Source organism: Chlamydotis macqueenii, chromosome 2, assembly GCF_036417535.1.
Source record: "Chlamydotis macqueenii isolate bChlMac1 chromosome 2, bChlMac1.mat, whole genome shotgun sequence".
Classification (NCBI taxonomy): Eukaryota; Metazoa; Chordata; class Aves; order Otidiformes; family Otididae; genus Chlamydotis; species Chlamydotis macqueenii.
The window spans coordinates 59,050,209-59,072,492 of NC_141557.1; the positions used below are offsets into that span (position 1 = coordinate 59,050,209).

At 41.5% G+C, this 22,284-nt stretch overlaps 1 protein-coding gene across 1 annotated transcript in view; it reads left to right on the forward strand.

Annotated features, from left to right (window-relative positions):
- CNTNAP2 (contactin associated protein 2) overlaps window positions 1-22,284 on the forward strand; it is a 1,234,090-nt gene that overhangs the window by 590,344 nt on the left and 621,462 nt on the right. The window lies entirely within an intron of this gene.

The following is a 22,284-nucleotide window of genomic DNA, read 5'->3' on the forward strand; positions in this document are numbered from 1 at the left end:
AATTACACAATAGAGACAGGAGCTGTTATTATATTTGTTGTGTTTATGCACATCCTGATAGCAGTATCCCCAGGACACAATTGAGTATTCATATAATATAAAGGGAGATAAAGAGAATGTTTTCTGATATCTTAAAGACTGGATATCAGAAATATTATGTTCTTTTCCCCAATTTACTCCTTTACTCTGCCTACTCTTTTGTAAAGGTGGCTCTTTGAGAAAGCCCATTTGCAAGACTCACAGACTTGTACTGAGCATGGTTTGTCATAGATTGCAACATGATGGTAACCTCACAATAAAGTCAGCCAATTCTTTCAGCACTAGCATGAATACCATCCAGAACCATTGTCTTAAACTTCCTGATTTTTTAACAGCCCATTTTTCTGTTAATGTCAGGATGAGATGGTTCCTGTACACCTTTTTCCTAGATGTTAGTATTACTCAAAAAATGTGACTGGACTTTGTGCTATGTTAGCTCTTTAGTTCACCTTGTAGCAGACTTAATTTTTACTGAAAGTTAGAAAATGTTGGAAATCTATTTGAAGTCTGTTTTTCACTTCATGTCTATTTCAGAGAGAAATAGTTGGCTAAGCACATCTCATGATAACCCAGCATGAGATAAATCAGCTATAGTAACTTAAACATATACTTCTACTGCCTGCTTAGTTTGGCAGTCATGATATTTTGTAAATGGCTATAAACAAGCGGAGTAGGAGAGGGTAAAAAGAATGCACTCACTTTTTATTTGATAGTATAATTATAGCCACTGTACCTATGTATATGTACCATTGTGCATATAGCCATCTATCAATCAGAGAGTTTACTCAGCTAATTTGCCAACTATAACATACAGGAAGATCACAGAACATTAGCATTTGGTAAAATAGTAAAACTATTTGAATGGTTTCAGGAGACCCAGGGCAGACAGCAGGTGAGTCTACAATCTCAGATCACTCCTTGTTTCATCTGAAGGTCCTGCTGCTCTGACTGTCCCCTCTGGAAACAAGCTGTATCACTCCTAGGATATCATCTTTCAACGGCATCAATGGTTTTCCTACCATCACTGAAATAGCACTGAAATATTGCTGATGGTGGGAATACTACAAATAATTCAGAGGTTAGACTGGTCCAGAGACTATTACAGTAGATGTATGAACAAAGCTGTCAGCTTGGCTTGTCCTCCAACATTTATTTTCTGTACACTTAAAAAATGTTTAGGGACAGACTGGGAGAGCAAAGGTCTTGAACCTTCATTTGTACATTATTGTTGCTTACATGTACTACATAATAGTGTTTCAAAAAAAAAAGACACAGAATCTTCAAGCAGTGGACCACATAATACTGTGCAGAATCACTGTGAGCTGAAGTTATCAACTATGTAAATTAAAACTGCCAGTGCTATCTTTTCACTTTTCCATCTTCTCCGAATGCAAGGAAAAAAAAAGGACATTTTCTTTACTTTTAACGTGGGCATTTGCTGCATTTGCACTTGGAGTGAACCGAGGAATACTCTTTCTAGTGCAAATGTCCTTGAAACTCATTTGATTTAGCAAAAAAAAAAAAATTGCAATTTTGAACTTTTAATCTTATTTATCGCTAATCTTTGAATAGATGTCCCACAATACCTCTAGACAATTATTTACAGAATAATATTTAAAAGTCATTGAAATATCAAACATGATTTTTTTTTTGGGGGAGGAGGGCACATGACCTAATTACAGGCACAGAACTTTAAATTATGTGCTGGAAACTGATACTCAATATCTTTTATTTCATTGCTATTCAGGAACCTGGCCAAATAGGTTATTATCTGTGACAGGTTTCTGGCAGTCCCTCTTGGTTTGACAGTGTTATTTTAGAGAGAAGAGAGAGTCACTTTTGTATATAATGAAAGGAAAAGTTGTCAAGCATGCATACATATTTTATGCTGCATAAAACTTAAGTACTAGAGGAAAGATTCTGTTTTCAGTTATGCCATTGTAAATTTATAGTGTTTCTGCTGACCTCCAGGTTTGCATCAATGACACAGAATGGCATCTAGCCCTAAGGATGAATTCAATTTTTTCCATGGGCAATGCAGCTCTTGTAAGTCAGGTTGGCCCTTAGTGTTGTTTTTTTTTTTTTTTCAGTACAGTCATGCACAAGTGTGATGTGTATTTTGGCATTTTGGCATTTTCTACTGACATTGCAGAATGTCGTGGTTTTGTTAGTGAGGGGGGGCCTAAGGTGGTAGCTTCTGTAGGAAACTGCTAGAAGTCGCTCCCCTTTGTTCAGTGGACTCGGCCGGGCCCAGGGCGGACCTGCTGCTGGCCAAGGTCGAGCCGATTGGTAGCAGAATGTCCCGTGATAACGCCTCTGCGATAACGTATTTAAGAAGGGGAAAACAAAAAAAAACAGAGAGGGAAGAGAGATGTGAAGAATCTGAGTGGGGGCAGAGGCGCAGAGGAGGAGGCACAGGCCTCATGGGCCTTGCAAGCCTCACCCTCTGGCCTCTCGCCAGGCAGCCAACTGGGCTCAACTCGGTCCGGCCCAGCTGCAAGAAGTGGAGAGGAGATGAGAAGTGAATAAGATGTAAAAAGGATCCTGAGAGACATCTGCCAGCCTGTTGTGAGGAATGGCTGCAGACGCCAAGGTCGGTAAAGAAGGAGGGGGAGGAGTAATGCGGCTCCTGGCCAAGATTCCCCTGCAGCCTGTGGTGAAGACCATGGTGGAGCAGGTTGTCCCCCTGCAGCCCATGAAGGTCCACGGAGGAGCAGAGATCCACTTGGAGCCCGTGAAGGACCCCATACCGGGGGAGGTGGATGCCTGAAGGAAGCTGTGGCCCATGGACTGCCCGTTGGGGCAGCTGTTCTGGAGGGACTGCACCCGTGGAAGAGATGACCCACGCCGGAGGAGTTCCACAAAGGACTGTGGCCCGTGGGAGGGACCCCACAAAGGAGCAGGGGAGGAATGTGAGGAGTTCTTCCCCCGACCATGAAGCAGCGGCGTGAAACAACGTGTGATGAACTGACCGCGACCCCCATTCCCTTCTGCCCCCCCGTGCCGCTCGGGGCGGGGGGGGCAGGGAAGGTAGTAGAGATAATGTTAAGCTTGGGAAGAGGGAGGGGTGGATGGAGGTTATCTTGTTCTCTGTCTCATTATCCTGCTGTTTGTAGTAATAAATGGTTTTCCCCAAGTCGAGTCTGTTTTGCCCGTGACGGTAACTTTAAGGATTTCTCCCTGTCCTTATCTCAAACCTCGAGCCGTTTTTCCTTATATTTTCTCTCCCTGTTCTCGGAGGGTGGGGGGAGTGAGAGAGAGACTGCGTAGTCTGGTCCTGATCGGGCCTGAACTACGACACAGAACTAAAAGCAATTTCTATCAAAGTCCTTCCTTTAAATGGCATCATGTACAGTCTGCATTATCTTGGTGATAACCACTTCTTCATCAGAAGTGGTTACTCTTAGCTGCAAAAATATACTGAGGAACAAAACATTTTCTAGTTGTATGTTGCTAGCATTGCTTCTACTTGGGACTTGAAAAAGACGGTGAGTCCCTTCAGGCATTTTTGCGCATTGCTTCTTTTCATTTTCAAATGCTGCTGAAGCAGCAGCACATGAGCACTGAGGTGAAACAGAGCAACCAAAGTCGTTTGGATTCTGTAAGCTGAATGGCAGATGTTATTGTCTTTAAAAAGCTTGCTCATTAAGTTTATGTATTTGATGGGGAAAAAATATCTCAACTCCTTTGCTGTGAAGCAGCCACTATGTAGTTTATTCTAATACCAATCAGGATTTTATGGAACGATTTCACTGAGGACAAATACTGAAAATTCTACACATCTCCTTTGTAGGATATTTACTTACTAGAGAAAAATATGTTTAGAGGCATGACTTCCCCTATGTCTTCTCCGAGAAATATATGTATATACAACATTTGAAGGATCCATTCTTTTAAAATGCAAAAACAACTTTTCTTTTTGCAGATTTAAAATAGTGGAACATCATAACACATGCCCTCAGAAATGAAGGTTTCCTTCACTAATCTTTTGTAGCTGTTTTAACAGCTCTTTTTAGACACATTAGCACATGCATTAAAATCAACTGCCAAATGGAATCAACTTTACCACAGCACTAGCACAGGGATTTCTTGGAGAACAAAATAACATTCCTAACATATCTAGTGTTAGTACTTGGACAATTACCTGTGAAAACAGTAACAGCAGATTCCATGTCTCTAGGATCTGGAATTTGCAACACAAGGCTGATATTACTACAGTACTGGATCTAGAAAATAATAATGTGGTGCTGAGGCATGTTTAGGAGAGTCAGACTGGTCACCCCCAGGGGGATGACCTTCATGTCCTGAATCATCCTCCAAAGGCACAGAACTAGGCACAGGACAGCTCTTCCTTCTTTACCTTCACTGGTGTCTGTGAAACAAATATATATATATATATATATATATCTTTGGGATGCCCCAAATCACACCCATTCCTAACATTTCCTGCCTTGTTTTGTCACAGGTAGAGATCAGCATGTTATAAAACAAGACTACAAATAATTTTCATCAAGTTTTTTTAGACCTCTGACAAATTTGCGTTACTGTGTGTGTTTTTAAAACAGCCAGTTAGTAATTATTTCAAGTCTTTGGGAAGAAATCCTGACCCAAGTGAAGTTCATGGGACTTTGGCTGACTTCAGTGGAGAGACTGCACTGCTGAGCAGCACTTCCACCAACAGTTTGCATAATGTTATTCTCCTGAAGAGAAATGTAGTCTGCGTGTTTCAGGAATGATTACTTATACCCACATGTACATCAAGGTATTGTATTAACTTATTGTAGGTTTTGCCATTGAAGATGAGTTGCAATTACAGAAAGAAACATCATTGTTGGTGTTTTAATTGAAGATGCCTGAGACATTCTTAAAAATATATATTTGAGACATGCTCACTTCATTACAACTAGGAAGCTGTAGGCATAAAACATTATGACCCACCAAATATTCACTAATTCTATTCCTTATAATGGGGAAAGAGCAGAGTATTGAACTTTCCCTGTATCTGGTACAGTTCAAAAAGAATTTTCAAATCACACCATGACCTAACCTGTCAGGATTCATTGGCAGCAAGTTAGCAAGTCCTAACTCTTGGAATTCAAAAGCATATTTATTCTCTTTTCTCACAAACCCCAGGATATCTTGTTAACCCACCAATAAGGAATTTTATATGTGTAATATAATGCAATATATCCCACTAAATTTACAAGTAACCTTCTTGAACGACTGTGAGGGACGGAAAGAGTTAATGCGTGTCGATGTCTCAGACACTGCTGTGGGGCAGGGCGAAGTTTGCTTAGGGGCGGCAGGAGTCTGGTAACAGGAGAGGTGGGGGCTGCTCGGGGAATGTGCAGCTCCACAGGCCCAACGACTCGCCAAAAATGGCCAGGGGTCACACCGCGGTCATCTGAGGAAGGGGCTTGTCACCACCCCTCACAATTAGCTCCTGCTTGGCTCCTGCAGAGAGGACTTGGAACTCTCTGGAACCAGGCCGTGTAGAGGTCCTCAATGGGCACAGCTGGAGGCGGGGATCGGACCATAAAAGTCCCGGCCTCAGGGAGCCACGTGCAAGCCCCCCGCCAGAAGATCCTCATGGTCCCCCTCGTCCACCACCCCACGGGAGGATCTGCGTGCCCAGCTGTCATCATCGATGCTGGATCCAAGGGTGGTGATGGCTCTTTCCCTCTCTTTCTCTTTTCCATCTTCTTTTCCTTCCTAGAAACGTTCTGGTAAGAGCCCCGGCTATCAGCCCCTTTATGCTTCCCAAGTTCTCAAAGTTAAGTCGTGCCTCCTTAAGGTTAAATAAAATGAACAAGGGAATCACAAACCTGCTGCAGTCTTGGGTTGTAACAAAGACTGCTCAGATGCTTAGGGTCATATGGAAGAATATTACTTTAAGAAAAAGAAGTTCCAAAAATTCTGAAAGCTAGAGAACGCCGTTTTATTGGCAGACCACTTTAAAAAAAAATTATTAAAACATTTTGCTTTTCTTTGGCAGAATGACATTGGATTATTCAGTTTTCTCTTGAATAAATTTGGAGCACAAAGAGTGCACTTCCCACTTCTTCTTTCTTCTTTCTGTATGTAGCAGCCCAGTGCAAACTGTGCTTTTCAGATTTTGTTTGTAGGAAAGTGCTGTCATGAATGTGAGGTTTGGTTCATCTTTCTTTTATTTCTGACCTTTCCTGAGGCAGGCCTTTGGCTCAGGGAACCTTTGTCTTTTGCTTCTCAAGTGTGGAATTTTACAGTTAAATTTTTTTGCTACAAGTAATTATAATAATATATTACTACTATTAACTAATATTGCTACTAATAATAAATAATTGTGTTAATAGAAGCATTATAGTCCAACTTGCTCCTTATATCAGTCTGTTTGGTTTGAATTTTCAGTATTTTTTCTTTCTCATGTCATGAATCTGGGATCAGTGTTGCTGATTATCAGTCTCCATAAGGCTATTTCATAATTGGAACAAGGGTTTGCACTTCTAAATAATGATAAAAAACCCATGCGGAAGCAGTATCTGAAATAGTCATCCCACAAGAAAGGTCTGCTTATGTCATCCTACTCAGATGCTGCAATAGATGCTCTGCAGCTGGATACAATATCCTAAATTATTTTCTTGTGTAGTAAGAGTAAGTGTCTTTTTTATTTTCTCCAGGATTCTTCAGGCATTTTCAGCCTTAGGTCGCTCTGGCCATTCCTGTGACAGTTAATCAGAGCCATGGTAGCTACTAGTTTTGTCAGTAAGTAGTGTGCTATTGAACAGTCATAGGATAGGGGAATGCAGCAGGTCCGTGGAAAACTTTTTCCAAGCAAGGTATGTAAGGTATCCTGGCCAGGGATATAAAATGCAACAAGAAGAGCTTTTATAGGTACGTAGGGGACAAAAGAAAGTCCAGGGTAAATGTAGGCCCCCTCCAGAAGGGAACTGGTGTCCTGGTTACCCAGAACATGGAGAAGGCTGAGGTTCTCAATGACTTTTTTGCCTCAGTCTTCACCGACAAGAGTTCCTGTCCCACCACCCAAGCTGTAGAAGGTGCAAGCAGGGACTGCGAGAATGAAGAACCGCCCATTGTACTCGAAGAGCAGGTTCAGGATCATCTGAGGAACCTAAAGCTGCACAAGTCCATGGGACCTGATGAGATCCATCCGCGGGTCCTGAGGGAACTGGCGGATGAAGTTGCCAAGCCACTGGCTATCGTATTGGAGAAGTCGTGGTGGTCTGGTGAGGTCCCTGATGACTGGAAGAGGGGGAACATAACCCCCATTTTTAAAAAGGGGAACAAGGAAGACGCGGGTAACTACAGGCCGGTCAGCCTCACCTCTGTGCCTGGCAAGGTCATGGAGCAGATTCTCCTGGAAACCATGCTAAGGCACATGGAGAGCAAGGAGGTGGTTGGTGACAGCCAACATGGCTTCACCAAGGGCAGATCGTGCCTGACCAATTTGGTGGCCTTCTATGACAGGGTGATGGCTTCGGTGGACAAGGGACGAGCAATGGACATCATCTACCTGGACTTGTGCAAAGCTTTTGACACTGTCCCGCACAACATCCTTCTCTCTAAACTAGAGAGGCATGGGTTTGATGGACGGACCACTCGGTGGATAAGGAGTTGGCTGGATGGCCGCACTCAGAGAGTGGTGGTCAACGGCTCAATGTCCATGTGGAGACCGGTCACGAGTGGCATCCCTCAGGGGTCCGTGCTGGGCCTGGCCCTGTTCAACATCTTTGTCGGCGACATGGACAGTGGGATAGAGTGCACCCTCAGCAAGTTCGCTGACGACACCAAGTTGTGTGGTGCCGTCGACACGCTGGAAGGGAGGGATGCCATCCAGAGGGACCTTGACGGGCTGGAGAGGTGGGCCCGTGCCAACCTCATGAAGTTCAACCAGGCCAAGTGCAAGGTCCTGCACCTGGGTCATGGCAATCCCAGGCACAAATGCAGGCTGGGTGGGGAATGGATTGAGAGCAGCCCTGAGGAGAAGGACTTGGGAGTGCTGGTGGATGAGAAGCTTAACATGAGCAGGCAATGCGCCCTTGCGGCCCAGAAGGCCAACCACATCCTGGGCTGCATCAAGAGGAGTATGGCCAGCAGGTCGAGGGAGGTGATTCTCCCCCTCTACTCTGCCCTGGTGAGACCCCACCTGGAGTACTGTGTCCAGTTCTGGAGCCCCCAGCACAAGAAGGACATGGACCAGTTGGAGAAGGTCCAGAGGAGGGCCACGAAGATGATAAAAGGGCTGGAGCACCTCTCTTATGAGGACAGGCTGAGAGAATTGGGGCTGTTCAGCCTGCAGACGAGAAGGCTCCGGGGAGACCTGATAGCGGTCTTCCAGTACCTCAAGGGGGCCTACAAGAAAGATGGGGAAAGGCTGTTCAGTAGGGCCTGTTGCAATAGGACGAGGGGTAATGTTTTTAAAATAGAGGGGGGTAGATTTAGATTAGAAATTAGGAAAAAAATTTTTACGATGCGAGTTATAGAACACTGGAACAGGTTGCCCAGAAAGGTGGTGGAGGCCCCATCCTTGGAAACGTTCAAGGCCAGGCTGGATGAGGCTCTGAGCAACCTGATCTAGTTGGGAATGTCCCTGCTCCTTGCAGGGGGGTTGGACTAGATGACCTTTGAAGGTCCCTTCCAACCCTAACCATTCTATGATTCTATGATTCTATAATTCTATGTTTCCAGGATCTTTCAGGGCTTACTTTGTGCCACTGAAGTGCCATGATTCTGTGTAAGAGTGAGGAGAAAAGGGTTGTACCAGGGAAAGAGCTGTTAGATGTAAAATGTAACTGTACACTGAAGCAGATTGAGATTGGGAGTGGAATTAAATATAAGTCAATGCTGAACAAAGGTTTTGGCAAATAAGCTTTTTCAGATACAAAAAAAATAAATAACCAATATTGTTTTTGTTTTATATCTTATATTAGCAGCTCTGCAGGAAGTTAGAAAATAATGTGTTAGTTTATTACTTCCTGATTTTACTGATTCTTCTCCCCCTTGCTTTATGGATGCTTTTATTCTGCTGAGATTTGTTAATGCAGATGTATTCACTTATTTTTCAGCCGCTTCAACTTCCTTAGAAGTTTTCTCACATATGGTGTTAAATTCCACTTGACAAATATTCAGAGAAAATAAGCTTTGTTTATGTACAGGCATTTGCTATATACAAACAGCTGAAGCAAATAGCTTAGCTATTTTTACTTTTTAAAGTACGTGTGATTTTTATGGAAATGGTCTGAAGCCCAATATGGTGTATCTTAGATTATGTCCTCAGAACAATTTCAGAATTGACATTGAATATAAAAGTACAAGTGGAAAAAGGAATTACACAGTCTAATTAAATACTCAGCAGTAGTGGGCTTGTTCTTTTTATTTTTCTTTTCAAACAATAGTTATGTTAAATACATAGCTCTGTAGTTTGTTTCTTAAAGGACATTCAGCTTCTGCAGAACTTTCTTAAACCAGCTGTAAGGATATATGCTCATCAACTTCTAATAGGAGAAAATTCCAGCAAGCTTATAAGAATTCAGTAGTGTTTTGGAAATCTATTTTAAATGATAAACAGGAAAACATTAAGTGCAATTGTGTACCAATGTTACTTTCATGTTAATAGCACCTTGGTTAGTTCTTTCTTGTATCATATTTCACATGCACAAGAGGAAGTTTTCCTTTCGTTTTAATTATCTATGGAAAGTACCTTTATTTGTTCAGTTACGTCACCCAAATCTTGGAAGAAGAATTATCTCTTAATACTGCTAGTAGTCTTTTGTGGAATTCATTATAAATTTAAAAAAAAAATCTATATATTTTCTTTGTCATAAAAGTGATGAGCAAACTCTGGAGGTGTAAAATTAAAGAATGAACATTATTCATTAATGCATTATTCATAATTTAAAATAAATTGTATTCTTAAATGGTGTTCCAGGTTTTCTGGCTATCACTGACATCCTTATAGCAGAGCTGAATAGAATCAAATAATCACATTAAATAGCTGAAGTTCAATTTGGATCCAAACTTTCAGCTCAAATCTGGTTTTGTCATTTCTAAGTTTTACCAGGCATGTAGATACTCACAATGTTAAGAAAACATTAAATCTTATTAACTTCAAGTTCTGATTATGCTGACACCCTGAACTAGCAAAGCGATATGGAACATTGCAGTAGATCAATTTTTTGCACATTCTTTTTAGTCATTCACACATGTAGGTATAGAATCATAGAATCATAGAATGGTTAGAATTGGAAGGGACCTTCAAAGGTCATCTAGTCCAACCCCCCTGCAAGAAGCAGGGACATCCCTGACTAGATCAGGTTGCCCAGAGCCTCATCCAGCCTGGCCTTGAACGTTTCCAGGGATGGGGCTTCCACCACCTCTCTGGGCAACCTGTTCCAGTGTTGTACAACTCGCATTGTAAAAAATTTTTTTCCTAATTTCTAATCTAAATCTACCCCCCTCTATTTTAAAACCATTACTCCTCGTCCTGTCACAGCAGGCCCTACTGAACAGCTTCTCCCCATCTTTCTTGTAGGCCCCCTTGAGGTACTGGAAGACCGCTATCAGGTCTCCCTGGAGCCTTCTCTTCTCCAGGCTGAACAGCCCAACAATATAGAAGCCTGAAGTAGCAGCCTGAAGTTCCCAGTAGAACTCAAACCCAGTAGAATCAAACCCAGTAGAATCTCTTAGGAAACTTGATTTTACATTACTTTGAGTTGTTGAACATCTTAGTAGTTGCCGTGTACCCTTAGTTCACACTGGAAATGGCAGAAATTTAGTCTTTTGTATATTGCAGAGAAGAGCTCAGAGAGAATGTGATGCTGACATTTCCAGTCCTGAAGTCAAAATCTCAGGCCAAATTAAATCCAATTAGAATTTGAATCTGACTGCTTCTGAGAAAGGTGCTGCAATACAACTTTTTTTTTTTTTAACCCAGTTACTAGAAAGTTACTTTGCAGATTATCTAAGCACAGCAGCAAGAGGTCCAAGAATGTACAAAGTCATTTCCTCTGAGCATTCATCACAGCTCACACCATGTCAGTGATGCCTGTCTAGTGCTTGTCAGTACTGTCAGGACTCACTGCATGCCTCTGGAAATGCTGTGTTCAGTTTATTCTATATTTATTTAATGTAAAAGGGAACTGGTGGGGAGGACACAGGGATCAGAAAGCCCTTCTTGAGAATCTTACCAGTTACCATTTGATCATTCGAAACTTAGCCTGATAACTTAAAAACAGGATTTGAAATGTTTGCATTGCAAAGAGTTGGTTGATGGTAATTGACTAAGATCTGCAGTTCCATACTCTTTACAATCTGATTATTTTTATTACGGAAGTTAACTTGGACCTGGAAGTACTGTTATCTCAAGAAGGAATATAGTAAGTATATTTTTCTACATATAGCTTAGCAATATTCTGTAGAATAAGAGGTATATGCTTTGACCAGTTGAGTCCTATGAGTGTTCCTATGATCAAGCAGCAAAAACTATTTTTAATTAATTTTTTATTCATTTCATAGAATCGTAGAATCATAGAATGGTTAGGGTTGGAAGGGACCTTCAAAGTCATCTAGTCCAACCCCCCTGCAAGGAGCAGGGACATACCTGACTAGGTCAGGTTGCTCAGAGCCTCATCCAGCCTGGCCTTGAACGCTTCCAGAGATGGGGCCTCCACCACCTTTCTGGGCAACCTGTTCCAGTGTTCTATAACCCGCATCGTAAAAAATTTTTTCCTAATTTCTAATCTAAATCTACCCCCCTCTATTTTAAAACCATTACCTCTCGTCCTATCGCAACAGGCCCTACTGAACAGCCTCTCCCCATCTTTCTTGTAGGCCCCCTTGAGGTACTGGAAGACCGCTATCAGGTCTCCCTGGAGCCTCCTCTTCTGCAGGCTGAACAGCCCCAACTCTCTCAGCCTGTCCTCATAAGAGAGGTGCTCCAGCCCTTTTATCATCTTCATGGCCCTCCTCTGGACCTTCTCCAACTGGTCCATGTCCTTCTTGTGCTGGGGGCTCCAGAACTGGACACAGTACTCCAGGTGGGGTCTCACCAGGGCAGAGTAGAGGGGGAGAATCACCTCCCTCGACCTGCTGGCCATACTCCTCTTGATGCAGCCCAGGATGTGGTTGGCCTTCTGGGCCGCAAGGGCGCATTGCCTGCTCATGTTAAGCTTCTCATCCACCAGCACTCCCAAGTCCTTCTCCTCAGGGCTGCTCTCAATCCATTCCCCACCCAGCCTGCATTTGTGCCTGGGATTGCCATGACCCAGGTGCAGGACCTTGCACTTGGCCTGGTTGAACTTCATGAGGTTGGCACGGGCCCACCTCTCCAGCCCGTCAAGGTCCCTCTGGATGGCATCCCTCCCTTCCAGCGTGTCGACGGCACCACACAACTTGGTGTCGTCAGCGAACTTGCTGAGGGTGCACTCTATCCCACTGTCCATGTCGCCGACAAAGATGTTGAACAGGGCCGGGCCCAGCACGGACCCCTAAGGGATGCCACTCGTGACCGGTCTCCACATGGACATTGAGCCGTTGACCACCACTCTCTGAGTGCGGCCATCCAGACAACTCCTTATCCACCGAGTGGTCCGTCCATCAAACCCATGCCTCTCTAGTTTAGAGAAAAGGATGTTGTGCGGGACAGTGTCAAAAGCTTTGCACAAGTCCAGGTAGATGATGTCCATTGCTCGTCCCTTGTCCACCGAAGCCATCACCCTGTCATAGAAGGCCACCAAATTGGTCAGGCACGATCTGCCCTTGGTGAAGCCATGTTGGCTGTCACCAACCACCTCCTTGCTCTCCATGTGCCTTAGCATGGTTTCCAGGAGAATCTGCTCCATGACCTTGCCAGGCACAGAGGTGAGGCTGACCGGCCTGTAGTTACCCGCGTCTTCCTTGTTCCCCTTTTTAAAAACTGGGGTTATGTTCCCCCTCTTCCAGTCATCGGGGACCTCACCAGACCGCCATGACTTCTCAAATACGATAGCCAGTGGCTTGGCAACTTCATCCGCCAGTTCCCTCAGGACCCGCGGATGGATCTCATCAGGTCCCATGGACTTGTGCACCTTCAGGTTCCTCAGATGATCCCGAACCTGCTCTTTGAGTACAATGGGCGGTTCTTCATTCTCGCAGTCCCTGCTTGCACCTTCTGCAGCTTGGGCGGTGGGACAGGAACTCTTGTCGGTGAAGACTGAGGCAAAAAAGTCATTTCTCCATGTCCTGGGTAACCAGGACACCAGTTCCCTTCTGGAGGGGGCCTACATTTACCCTGGACTTTCTTTTGTCCCCTACGTACCTATAAAAGCTCTTCTTGTTACATTTTATATCCCTGGCCAGATTCAGTTCTGCCAGGGCTTTGGCCTTTCTTACCTTATCCCTGGCCACTTGCGCAGCCTCTTTGTAGTCCTCCCAGGCTACCTGTCCCCACTTCCACCCTCTATAGTCTTCCTTTTTCACTTTCAGTTGGTCCAGGAGCTCCTTGCTCATCCACGCGGGCCTCCTGGCCTTTTTGCCCGACTTGTTCTTCATCGGGATGCACCTCTGCTGAGCTTGGAGGAGGTGCTCCTTGAATGTGGACCAACTTTCCTGGGCCCCTCTTCCCTCCAGGGCCGCCTCCCATGGCACTTGGCCCATCAGGTCCCTGAAGAGGCCGAAGTCCGCCTTCCTGAAGTCTAGGGCAGAGAGCTTGCCGTGTATTTTCCTTGCTGCCCTGTGGATCTTGAACTCCACCATGTCATGGTCGCTACAGCCAAGGCTGTCCTTTAGTTTCACATCCCCGACCAGCCCCTCTGTGTTGGTGAGCACAAGGTCGAGCATGGCACCCCTGCTTGTCGGCTCCTCTATCGCCTGCAGGAGGAAGTTGTCATCCACGCATTCCAGGAACCTCCTGGACTGCCTGTGCCCTGCCGTGTTGTCTCTCCAACAGATGTCAGGGTGGTTGAAGTCCCCCATGAGGACCAGGGCCTGTGACCGTGAGGCTGCTCTTATTTGCCTATAGAGCACTTCGTCTGCTCTATCCTCCTGGCCAGGCAGCCTGTAACAGACCCCTACCGTGACGTCCCCTGTCCGTCCCCATCCTCTAATCTTGACCCATAAGCTCTCTGTCAGCTCCTCCTCCATCCCCAGGCGGAGCTCCACACACTCCAGCCGGTTGCTGATGTAGAGAGCGATACCCCCTCCTCGTCTCCCCTTCCTGTCTTTTCTAAAAAGCCTATACCCCTCCATGCTGACGCTCCAGTCGTATGTGTCATCCCACCACGTCTCCGTGATGCCAATGAGGTCGTAGCCCTGCTCGTGTGCAAGCATCTCCAGCTCTTCCTGTTTATTCCCCATGCTGCGTGCATTGGTATAGAGACACTTCAGCTGGGCCCCCGACAAAGCCGACTTGCTGGCTGGAGCGACAGGGGTGCTATTGGACTGCAGTTTAGGTTTATTTGCACTTATCTGTGATCCCTCCTCAGCTTCTGGACCCTCGGTGCTGGCACTGGTGCCATGCTGACAGCAGTGGGCTGAACTGTGCTCCCCCTCCCCCAGCAACACTAGTTTAAAGCCCTCCAGATGAGCCTGGCAAGTCTTTGTCCAAGCACACTCTTCCCCCTCTTGGTTAGGTGCACGCCAGGTCAGCTAGGAGTTAAAAATATTGTGTCTTTACATTTAAGTGTGTTACAGAATCATTAAATTAATTAAAAATGTTGTTGTGCCAGATTTTTTTCTCCAAATAGGACATTTTAAAAGGTTCTCACTGCACAGGGTAGGTGTCTGGTAGAGGAAATCTAGCAGGGTTCTGCCACGTGTGCTCTGGAGAGACTGTCTGGCTGATTATGAGGAAATGCCAGTTGTCACTTTTTCTTATGTGCCAGGACTCCCTTCTGCCCCGCTCTGAAAGGGAAGGGGAGTGATATGTTAAGAACTACAGGAAAAGATCTCACTGGCACTAAATTGTCAGACCTGCAAGGGCCATTGAGGATATTATACAAGGGAAATGCTTCTTAAAATAAATCTCTTAGCTTCTGCAGACATAAGATCTCTTATGTTAAAAGAAAGATCTCTGCAGTTTTTACTCGTTTCCAGTCTGTTTAAGCACTCTAAGAGTTACATCTCCATGAGCGTACCCATGCACATACACAGACACAGTCCTTACCTTCTGTATCCCACTTTCCTTAAAATCAGTGTTCAGAGTAATTCCTTACATTACTCATACAACATTAAGATTTTTCCTTGACACCATTCTTTGTCATTCAAAAAGTTCCTAAAACACAAAGTATGAAAGAGTTGTAGCTCTGCAGAAGGTTTATAGGAATATGATCAGTCTTTACCTCTTCTCCTTCCTTCTCTTGTTTAAGATGAAGAAAAAACATTAAAACCCAGAGATTTGGCTGTTTTACTCCTTATTGGTCAGTTAACTGATAACTTCAAATTCTGTTGTACAAATGAAATTACTGTGGGAATAATCCATGATACACCATACTACTTAGAAATGGGACATGGTTCTGGGAAAGTGCTTAGCTCATCCTGCTGTGTTTTGGCACTAGTGAAATGTTTTGTACTGTTGAAGGACATTAAAAAGATGTGCTGAGTGTGTTGGTTTTGATATTTATTTTAAATTAGGAATTACCTTAATCAAATTTTAATGTTGCAAAATCAAACATTAAGAATTGTTTTCTCATGGAAAATGCACTGTGCCACCTTAGTCAGTCTTAAAAATTATTTTCAGAATATTAGCCATGATGGAAAAATTCAGGTAAAATACGCATGTGGCCAAATTTCATGTAGTTACTCTATATATGTCCTCACATAGCCAGAATATCTTTAAGATTTTACTAAATTTTGTCCCCCCCAGAATAAAAAAATTAGTATACATAAGTAAAGTAAACACAGAGGATTATTTATCATTATGAGAAACATACTGCACTTTGAAAAATAATCATAAAAGAATTCTTAATTTGTTTTTCATTAACTGATTATTGTTATATTGGAATATGTTATAATTAACCAATTAACCAATTTATCAAAAAGCAGTAACATAATCAAACTCTGTTTTGACATGCGAATTCTTGCATGAATTCAAGCATGCAGGCAGATGGGAAATGCATCAATTGAAAACCTGTAGTATGAATGTGAATATTTAAGAAATCTTTCAGATTTTGATGGGCTTTAAGAGAGTATTTACTGTTTAGTACCTTTTTCTATATTTCCACTTCATCCATCACTTGGAGCCCGACATAGTGTCATTCTTTGGAGTAACTTTGGCAACAAATCAGGAAAACCCAAATCATCACTCAGGTGAAGCATATGCAGAAGATGGAGGAAGATGAAGGGAGCCAAGCTAAAGTAATAAATTGTGTTTGAAACTTCAGCACTCTCTTAGGTTGTGAAGGTATCAAAGAAGTTTATCCACCAGTTGGTAACTCTTCAGGCTCAATATTCCTTCTGCTTGTGTGGCAGAGAGATTACGTAGATGCTCAGAATTTTTATAAATTTTTATGTAGGAAGGAAAAGTCACAGAATTTTTAGGTGTAAAGCTCATGAATGTAAAGGCTTTAAGAGAATATATTATCTGAAGATAAAAGTCTGTGCCTATAACTAAGTGTCCTATAAAACAAAATTAACAGGAGTAGTACAAAAAGACAAGTTTTAAAAAATCATGAACCTAGTCCTTGCACATTGTGAAATGGCCTTTCATGTTCCATTTGTGTTTTTAAGTCTTCTCATTTCCTTTTAATTTCAGTTTCTGAGAACTCAACAGTATATCATGGTGACTTTTTCAGTGCATTTTGTTTAAGTGGTACCTGAGAGCCTCTTGTAATCACTTTTCTTGAGGAACTGTGTCCTTCAGTAAAGCATAAGATACATTAAGATGTCATAAAATCACAAAAAGTTAGTGGCACAAATATTGCTATCTGTTACAAGGGCTGGGAAAAATATGCACTACCTGTCTCTACTGCTCAGTTCCCAGAGAAATCTACCTTTTCTGCTGCTGGTTCCTTATTCTTCTGAAGGCAAAGTAAGTGAGAAGAAACTTAATTCTCAGAAAACATGAAAAGAAAGATCTTCAGGCAGCTAGCTGTGTGCAGCAGAGGCCAGGTGATGTACCCAGCCATTTTCAGCATTCTGCAAGAGCTGCAGTATCAGGTACGAGTTGCCCTTTGGGAGGTAAAGCTGAAAGTAAGCTCGTTTTCTTCAGCAGCAGGTAGCAGAATGAAAAAATACGTGTATGTGGAGGGTGGTGAAGGTAGGTTGAATACGGAGAATGAGGGGGTCTTTTTATAGACAACATGGAAATTGAGTGTTTTTACAAACAGACTGAAAGGGAACTTCTTATTTCAATTCAGTTACTACTTAGTAGTGGTAGCTTTCCTTACTCAAAGTAGCATGAGATTAGTCATTACTACTTACGTGTTGCCAGCAGTGTAGTTATGAGTATGCTAGAATTCAAAGTTGGGTTGGACAGGTCTCTGAGCAGCCTGATCTAGTTGAAGATGTCCCTGCTCGTTGCAGGGAGAGTTGGACTAGATGACCTTTAAAGGTCCATTCCAACCCAAGCTATTGTATGATTCTATGCAGTATAGACATGCTAGATTAAGTATAGCCAAATTGCCTAACTGCTTTACTTACGAAGTCTTGAAGAATAATTTTTGTAGCCCACACTGAGCTCCATGATGTCTATTACACTGGTAAGTACTACTTTAACAGGTTCACATAATTTATGTATTTTTACCCAATGATAAGAAGCCTGTTCTTTTAAGCATGCATGAAGTTGTAGATAACACTCCATAAATAAACAGTCCTGCTGTACCTTTCTCTTCATCACACCTTCCTGCGTCATGCTTCCTACAGATTCAGATGCTAGAGTGGCTGTAACATCCTTTATTTAGTACATGCTCTGTGGCAGTCACACCTTCTTGAATTTTTGTTGTAGTCTGTCTTCCGTATAAGTACTCAGACAGGTGACACAGCATTCAGCTTTGTTCTGACCAATACCTTGTGCAATTATATTAATACATCATTCAGAGTGGGTAAATTTACAAAAAAAAAAAATCAATTTCCAAACTGTAAGAAACTTAGAGAATCTTCTTTAACATTTTATGCTTAATGGTGTAATTTTGTTGACTCTTGAGTGCCCACTCCCACAGAATCTCTCTCTGTATCTAATTCTTCACTTATTCAGATCTAGGTTTGAATTCAGTTGTGGACCCCACCCTATCTCGACATTCAATTATTTATATGTTCTTCCATTTATATTATTTTTCTTTTAATCTTCTTAATTTTGCTGTTACTGTCCTTGATACATTTGAAATATCAAGGAGACTAACAACAACCAAAGCAGTATTATGGGAACTAAAAGAGAAGAGGATATGAAAAGTGTGAATGCACATACTAATTTAACATAAAACAACCTGTATTGTTTCACAAGTATAATTTAATTTTGGAGAGAATATCAGTGTTTTCTGAAAACACTTTATTAGTGCAGCCATCAGAGAGTTATAATAGCTTTTTAAGCAAAAGGATAATTAATGGTATAATAAATAGTGGATATAAACTGGCCATAGATAACTTCAGACTACAGTGCCGAAGAACAGAATAGAACAAGTAGAGCAATAATGTTCTGGTAGGTCCAGATTGTAACTGCAAGAGGGTGTCACATCTAGCCTTGCAGAACAACTTCACAACTGCAATATAAATAAAATGATGCTAGTTCTTAGCATCCTTTATCTTCTTAGCAAACTCATCTTGCAGCATAGCTATTTGGATTTAGTTTTACAGTTCAGAGTTAAACTCAGAGTTAAATTCTGTGAAGTTTGTCCACTTGCTCAAAGTACGTTAGTCTCTTGGTTTTTATCCACTTGTGGAAAATAAAAAAAAACAAAACCCAAACCAAACAAAGGCTACTACAATTATTTAAGCACTTCTACCCAGTGATAATACTATTGCCAGCTCAGTAAGCAATAAGCTGCTATGTACTGCTTACAGACCTTTTCACTAGCCTTAGTTTTATTGCCAGGCTGGATTGCCTATCTTTTGCACCAGATTTTCCAACCTTTGCATAAATTCTTTTATCTCCTCTACCCAGTGCAGTTAGCAAGCTATTGATATTTTGTCACATACTGTATTTTTTTTTTTGCCTCTGTAGGCATATTGGTCATTAAATACATACTTTTATCTCCTCCATGTATTTAGGTTTTTTACTATTTTTAGTTTTATTTTCTGCTCAGTAAATGTAGCTCTGTGTCTGGAATCTTCAGTCTATTCTTGCTTCTTTGTTCCTTTTGATTTCTAACAAGGATATAGAAAAGACTAAACTTGAAATTTTTCAAGTTTATATACATTTTGTTGAGTTTTTAGGAGTGAACCTGTTGAGTTAAAAGTATAGCAGAATTTATTTTTAATAACTCAGTACTATAAATTAATCTGGTTTTTAGGTAAGAAATAAAACAGTGGGTTTTTTTTTTCCCCTAGATTTACTATATTTGGTGGTATATTTATTATCTAGAATATAGTGATGAGTGAAGATGGGACTAAATCCTCATAGATACTATAGGTAGCAGAACAACAGTTATGTAGTTAAACCTCTGTTGGCTTGCAAATACCAGGAACAGTGTTTCCATGGGTAATGGTCTCTGTTTGATGTTGTTAACATTATGTAATTTTTAAGTTAAATCATCTTAACTGAGGTTAGAGGCAGCCTTTCCTTTAGGAGCAGCAGGTCCATTCCACAGAATGCCAACTGCTAGATAATGGTGCTATACTAGGGAGGGATAGATGAATCAGGATTCATAGCTCTTCTAAATTTTCCAGTACTTACAGTGTATTAAGCAAATTAAGCATTTTAAAAATCCATGTTAAACAGTCTTTTTATATCCTACAGCACAGTTTCCTGTCAGAAAGCCATTGTCATTACCTATGAATTTGGTCCTTACTGTTTCTGAAAAATACTCCTGCCTGCACAGTAGGCTGATTCATTAGATTAGACTTACCATGCGCAATACAGCGTGTACTCTCATATGCCTTGTCTGAAAAGAACAGGTGTGAACAAGCACGGGCTTGCACAAACTTGTAAGAGCCTTAGGAAAATAAAATGGAATTTTTGCCATAACTTCAGACTTGCTCCACTTCTTTTTAACTACTTAGTACATGTTAGGGATTACTATCTCACTCAACATATTCCTGAGGGTAAGCATCTCAAAGATAAGTGTACTAGTTCTCAACACCTCATTAAAAACAGATCTGCTAATGTATTTTTAAATGCATCTTTACAATGTAAATTATTTATATATTTTAAAAGAATGTTTAAGCAAAAGAAAATGTAAATCCAGTGCTGGGTAAAATCAGGGCTTTCTATTTTTTGGCTAAACACTAATTATCATTTGCTACTGTCATCGTTATTTAGAGTTAAACCACAATTTTTAGATGGCTTTTTATGTGTGAATGAAACCTTCTATTTTCAAAAAAAATATATTATTCTTCCAGCATCTTAATGCATAGAAGATGTTACATTGTCCATGTAATATTTTAATCTTTTTCTCTGCTGAAGTCTAATTTAAAATGTCTCTTTTGTAAAGCAAAATTAGAAACCTTCAGCCAAATAGCCAACAATTTAATCAGAGTTTTGGAAAAATTAAGTACTACTTTTCACTCAATAAAAAGAATTGTGGCCTTGGCTAAACTGTATCATTTATGTTGAGTGTGTTAATAAAGATATAGTAACAAACACAAAGGTTATTTATTAAAACAAAAAAAAAATGATTATACTTTTATATATAAACTTCCACTCAAAATACCAAACACTTTGATATGTTTTGTTAGAAAATGAGTTCTGAATGAACTTTGGATAGAACTGTATTGTAGATTTGAGGAAATTCTGTCTCTAGGTACTGTTGCTGGGTAGAAACTTCAGCAGCTAAATAAATGTTCATATTCAAGTAGCCACCTCATTACATCTTTAAGGTATCTCGATCTTATAGAGTAGTTTTCAAGAAGAGAAACCCAGCTCAGCTGGTGGCAGAGATGAGATCAGAGATTGCTTGGATGATCTGCTGTTCTCTCCGTCAGGAGACTCGCGAGGAATAGGAACTTAAGGGTCATTATGAGGGACTTGCTGTGACAATACCAGAAAAGGGATGCTTGACAGAGGAGGAACATTCTTCCCTTTACTTGTTTATATATGTTTATTTCAATCAGACCGTCTGGTTCATTTGGAGAAAAAAAACAAACTAACAAACAAAAAGCAATGCAAAACTGCAGGATGAGTCCATTATTCAAGCTCTAAGCCTGAAACTGCGTCCGGTTCTTCAATTTTATCACTTTATGAAAGTTATTACCTCTGTGTGTGGATTTTGTTGTCCTTATGTCCTTTAATCACCACAGCTGTTCCACTACTGCAATTACTGAAGTGAAGCAAGCTGCTGCTGCTTCTTAATAATCACTAGTGCTTGTACTTACATGTTTGTCAGTCAGGTACAGTCTGTATTCATGTATTTTTCCATGTTGCATTCCTGTCCTTCAGTGCTGTACTACTCCATGAGAGCAGATACGTTGCAATGTCCCTGCCAGAACAGGATAAAAAATTGCAGTGTGTTGTACTCACTGTGTTAGCATATATAGATATTTCGTTGTATGTTGCATTCCTCCTGTGGTTTTTTTATGACTTTTTCAGTAGAAAAAAGGTTCTCCTGCAACCTGTGCTACAAGAATGAGGATCCTCTTCCAGAGTTTGTATGACTAAAAATAGTTCATTAGGGCTGTCTCTGCTTTTAGTTTGTGTCTTTGCTTTTGTCTGTCCTTTTATTTTTCTTGATGCTACAAGATGAAACTCTGCTCTTGGTTTATATCTGCTTTTTAGAAAGATAGATGATATCTACAGTCGTTACCATATGATTATTAGTAAATTAAGCAGTGTCTACAGCAGTAAGCAATTCCCCTGCCAGAAGAGAAGCATATAGCTAAATGCAGTCATATCCCACTGTTACACTTGTATTGGTGTATATACCTGTATGCTAGCAGTTCCCTTATAAACTTGTAGCTTTGTAAATAAATAACTTAGCTTTTGAGAGTCCCTTTGGGCTAAGCTTGACCAACTAATTCTTAATCCACAGTCTAAGGATTTTAAAAAAAAGGGGAAAAAAATTCCTAAACTCTAATTTAACTAAGATATACAGTTAAAGGAAGAAGAGATTCAGATGTGTTGCTGAATAAAAGGGAGATTTGACAAACTGTCTGTGGAACCTAGGATTTAATTCCTCCTAATACTGG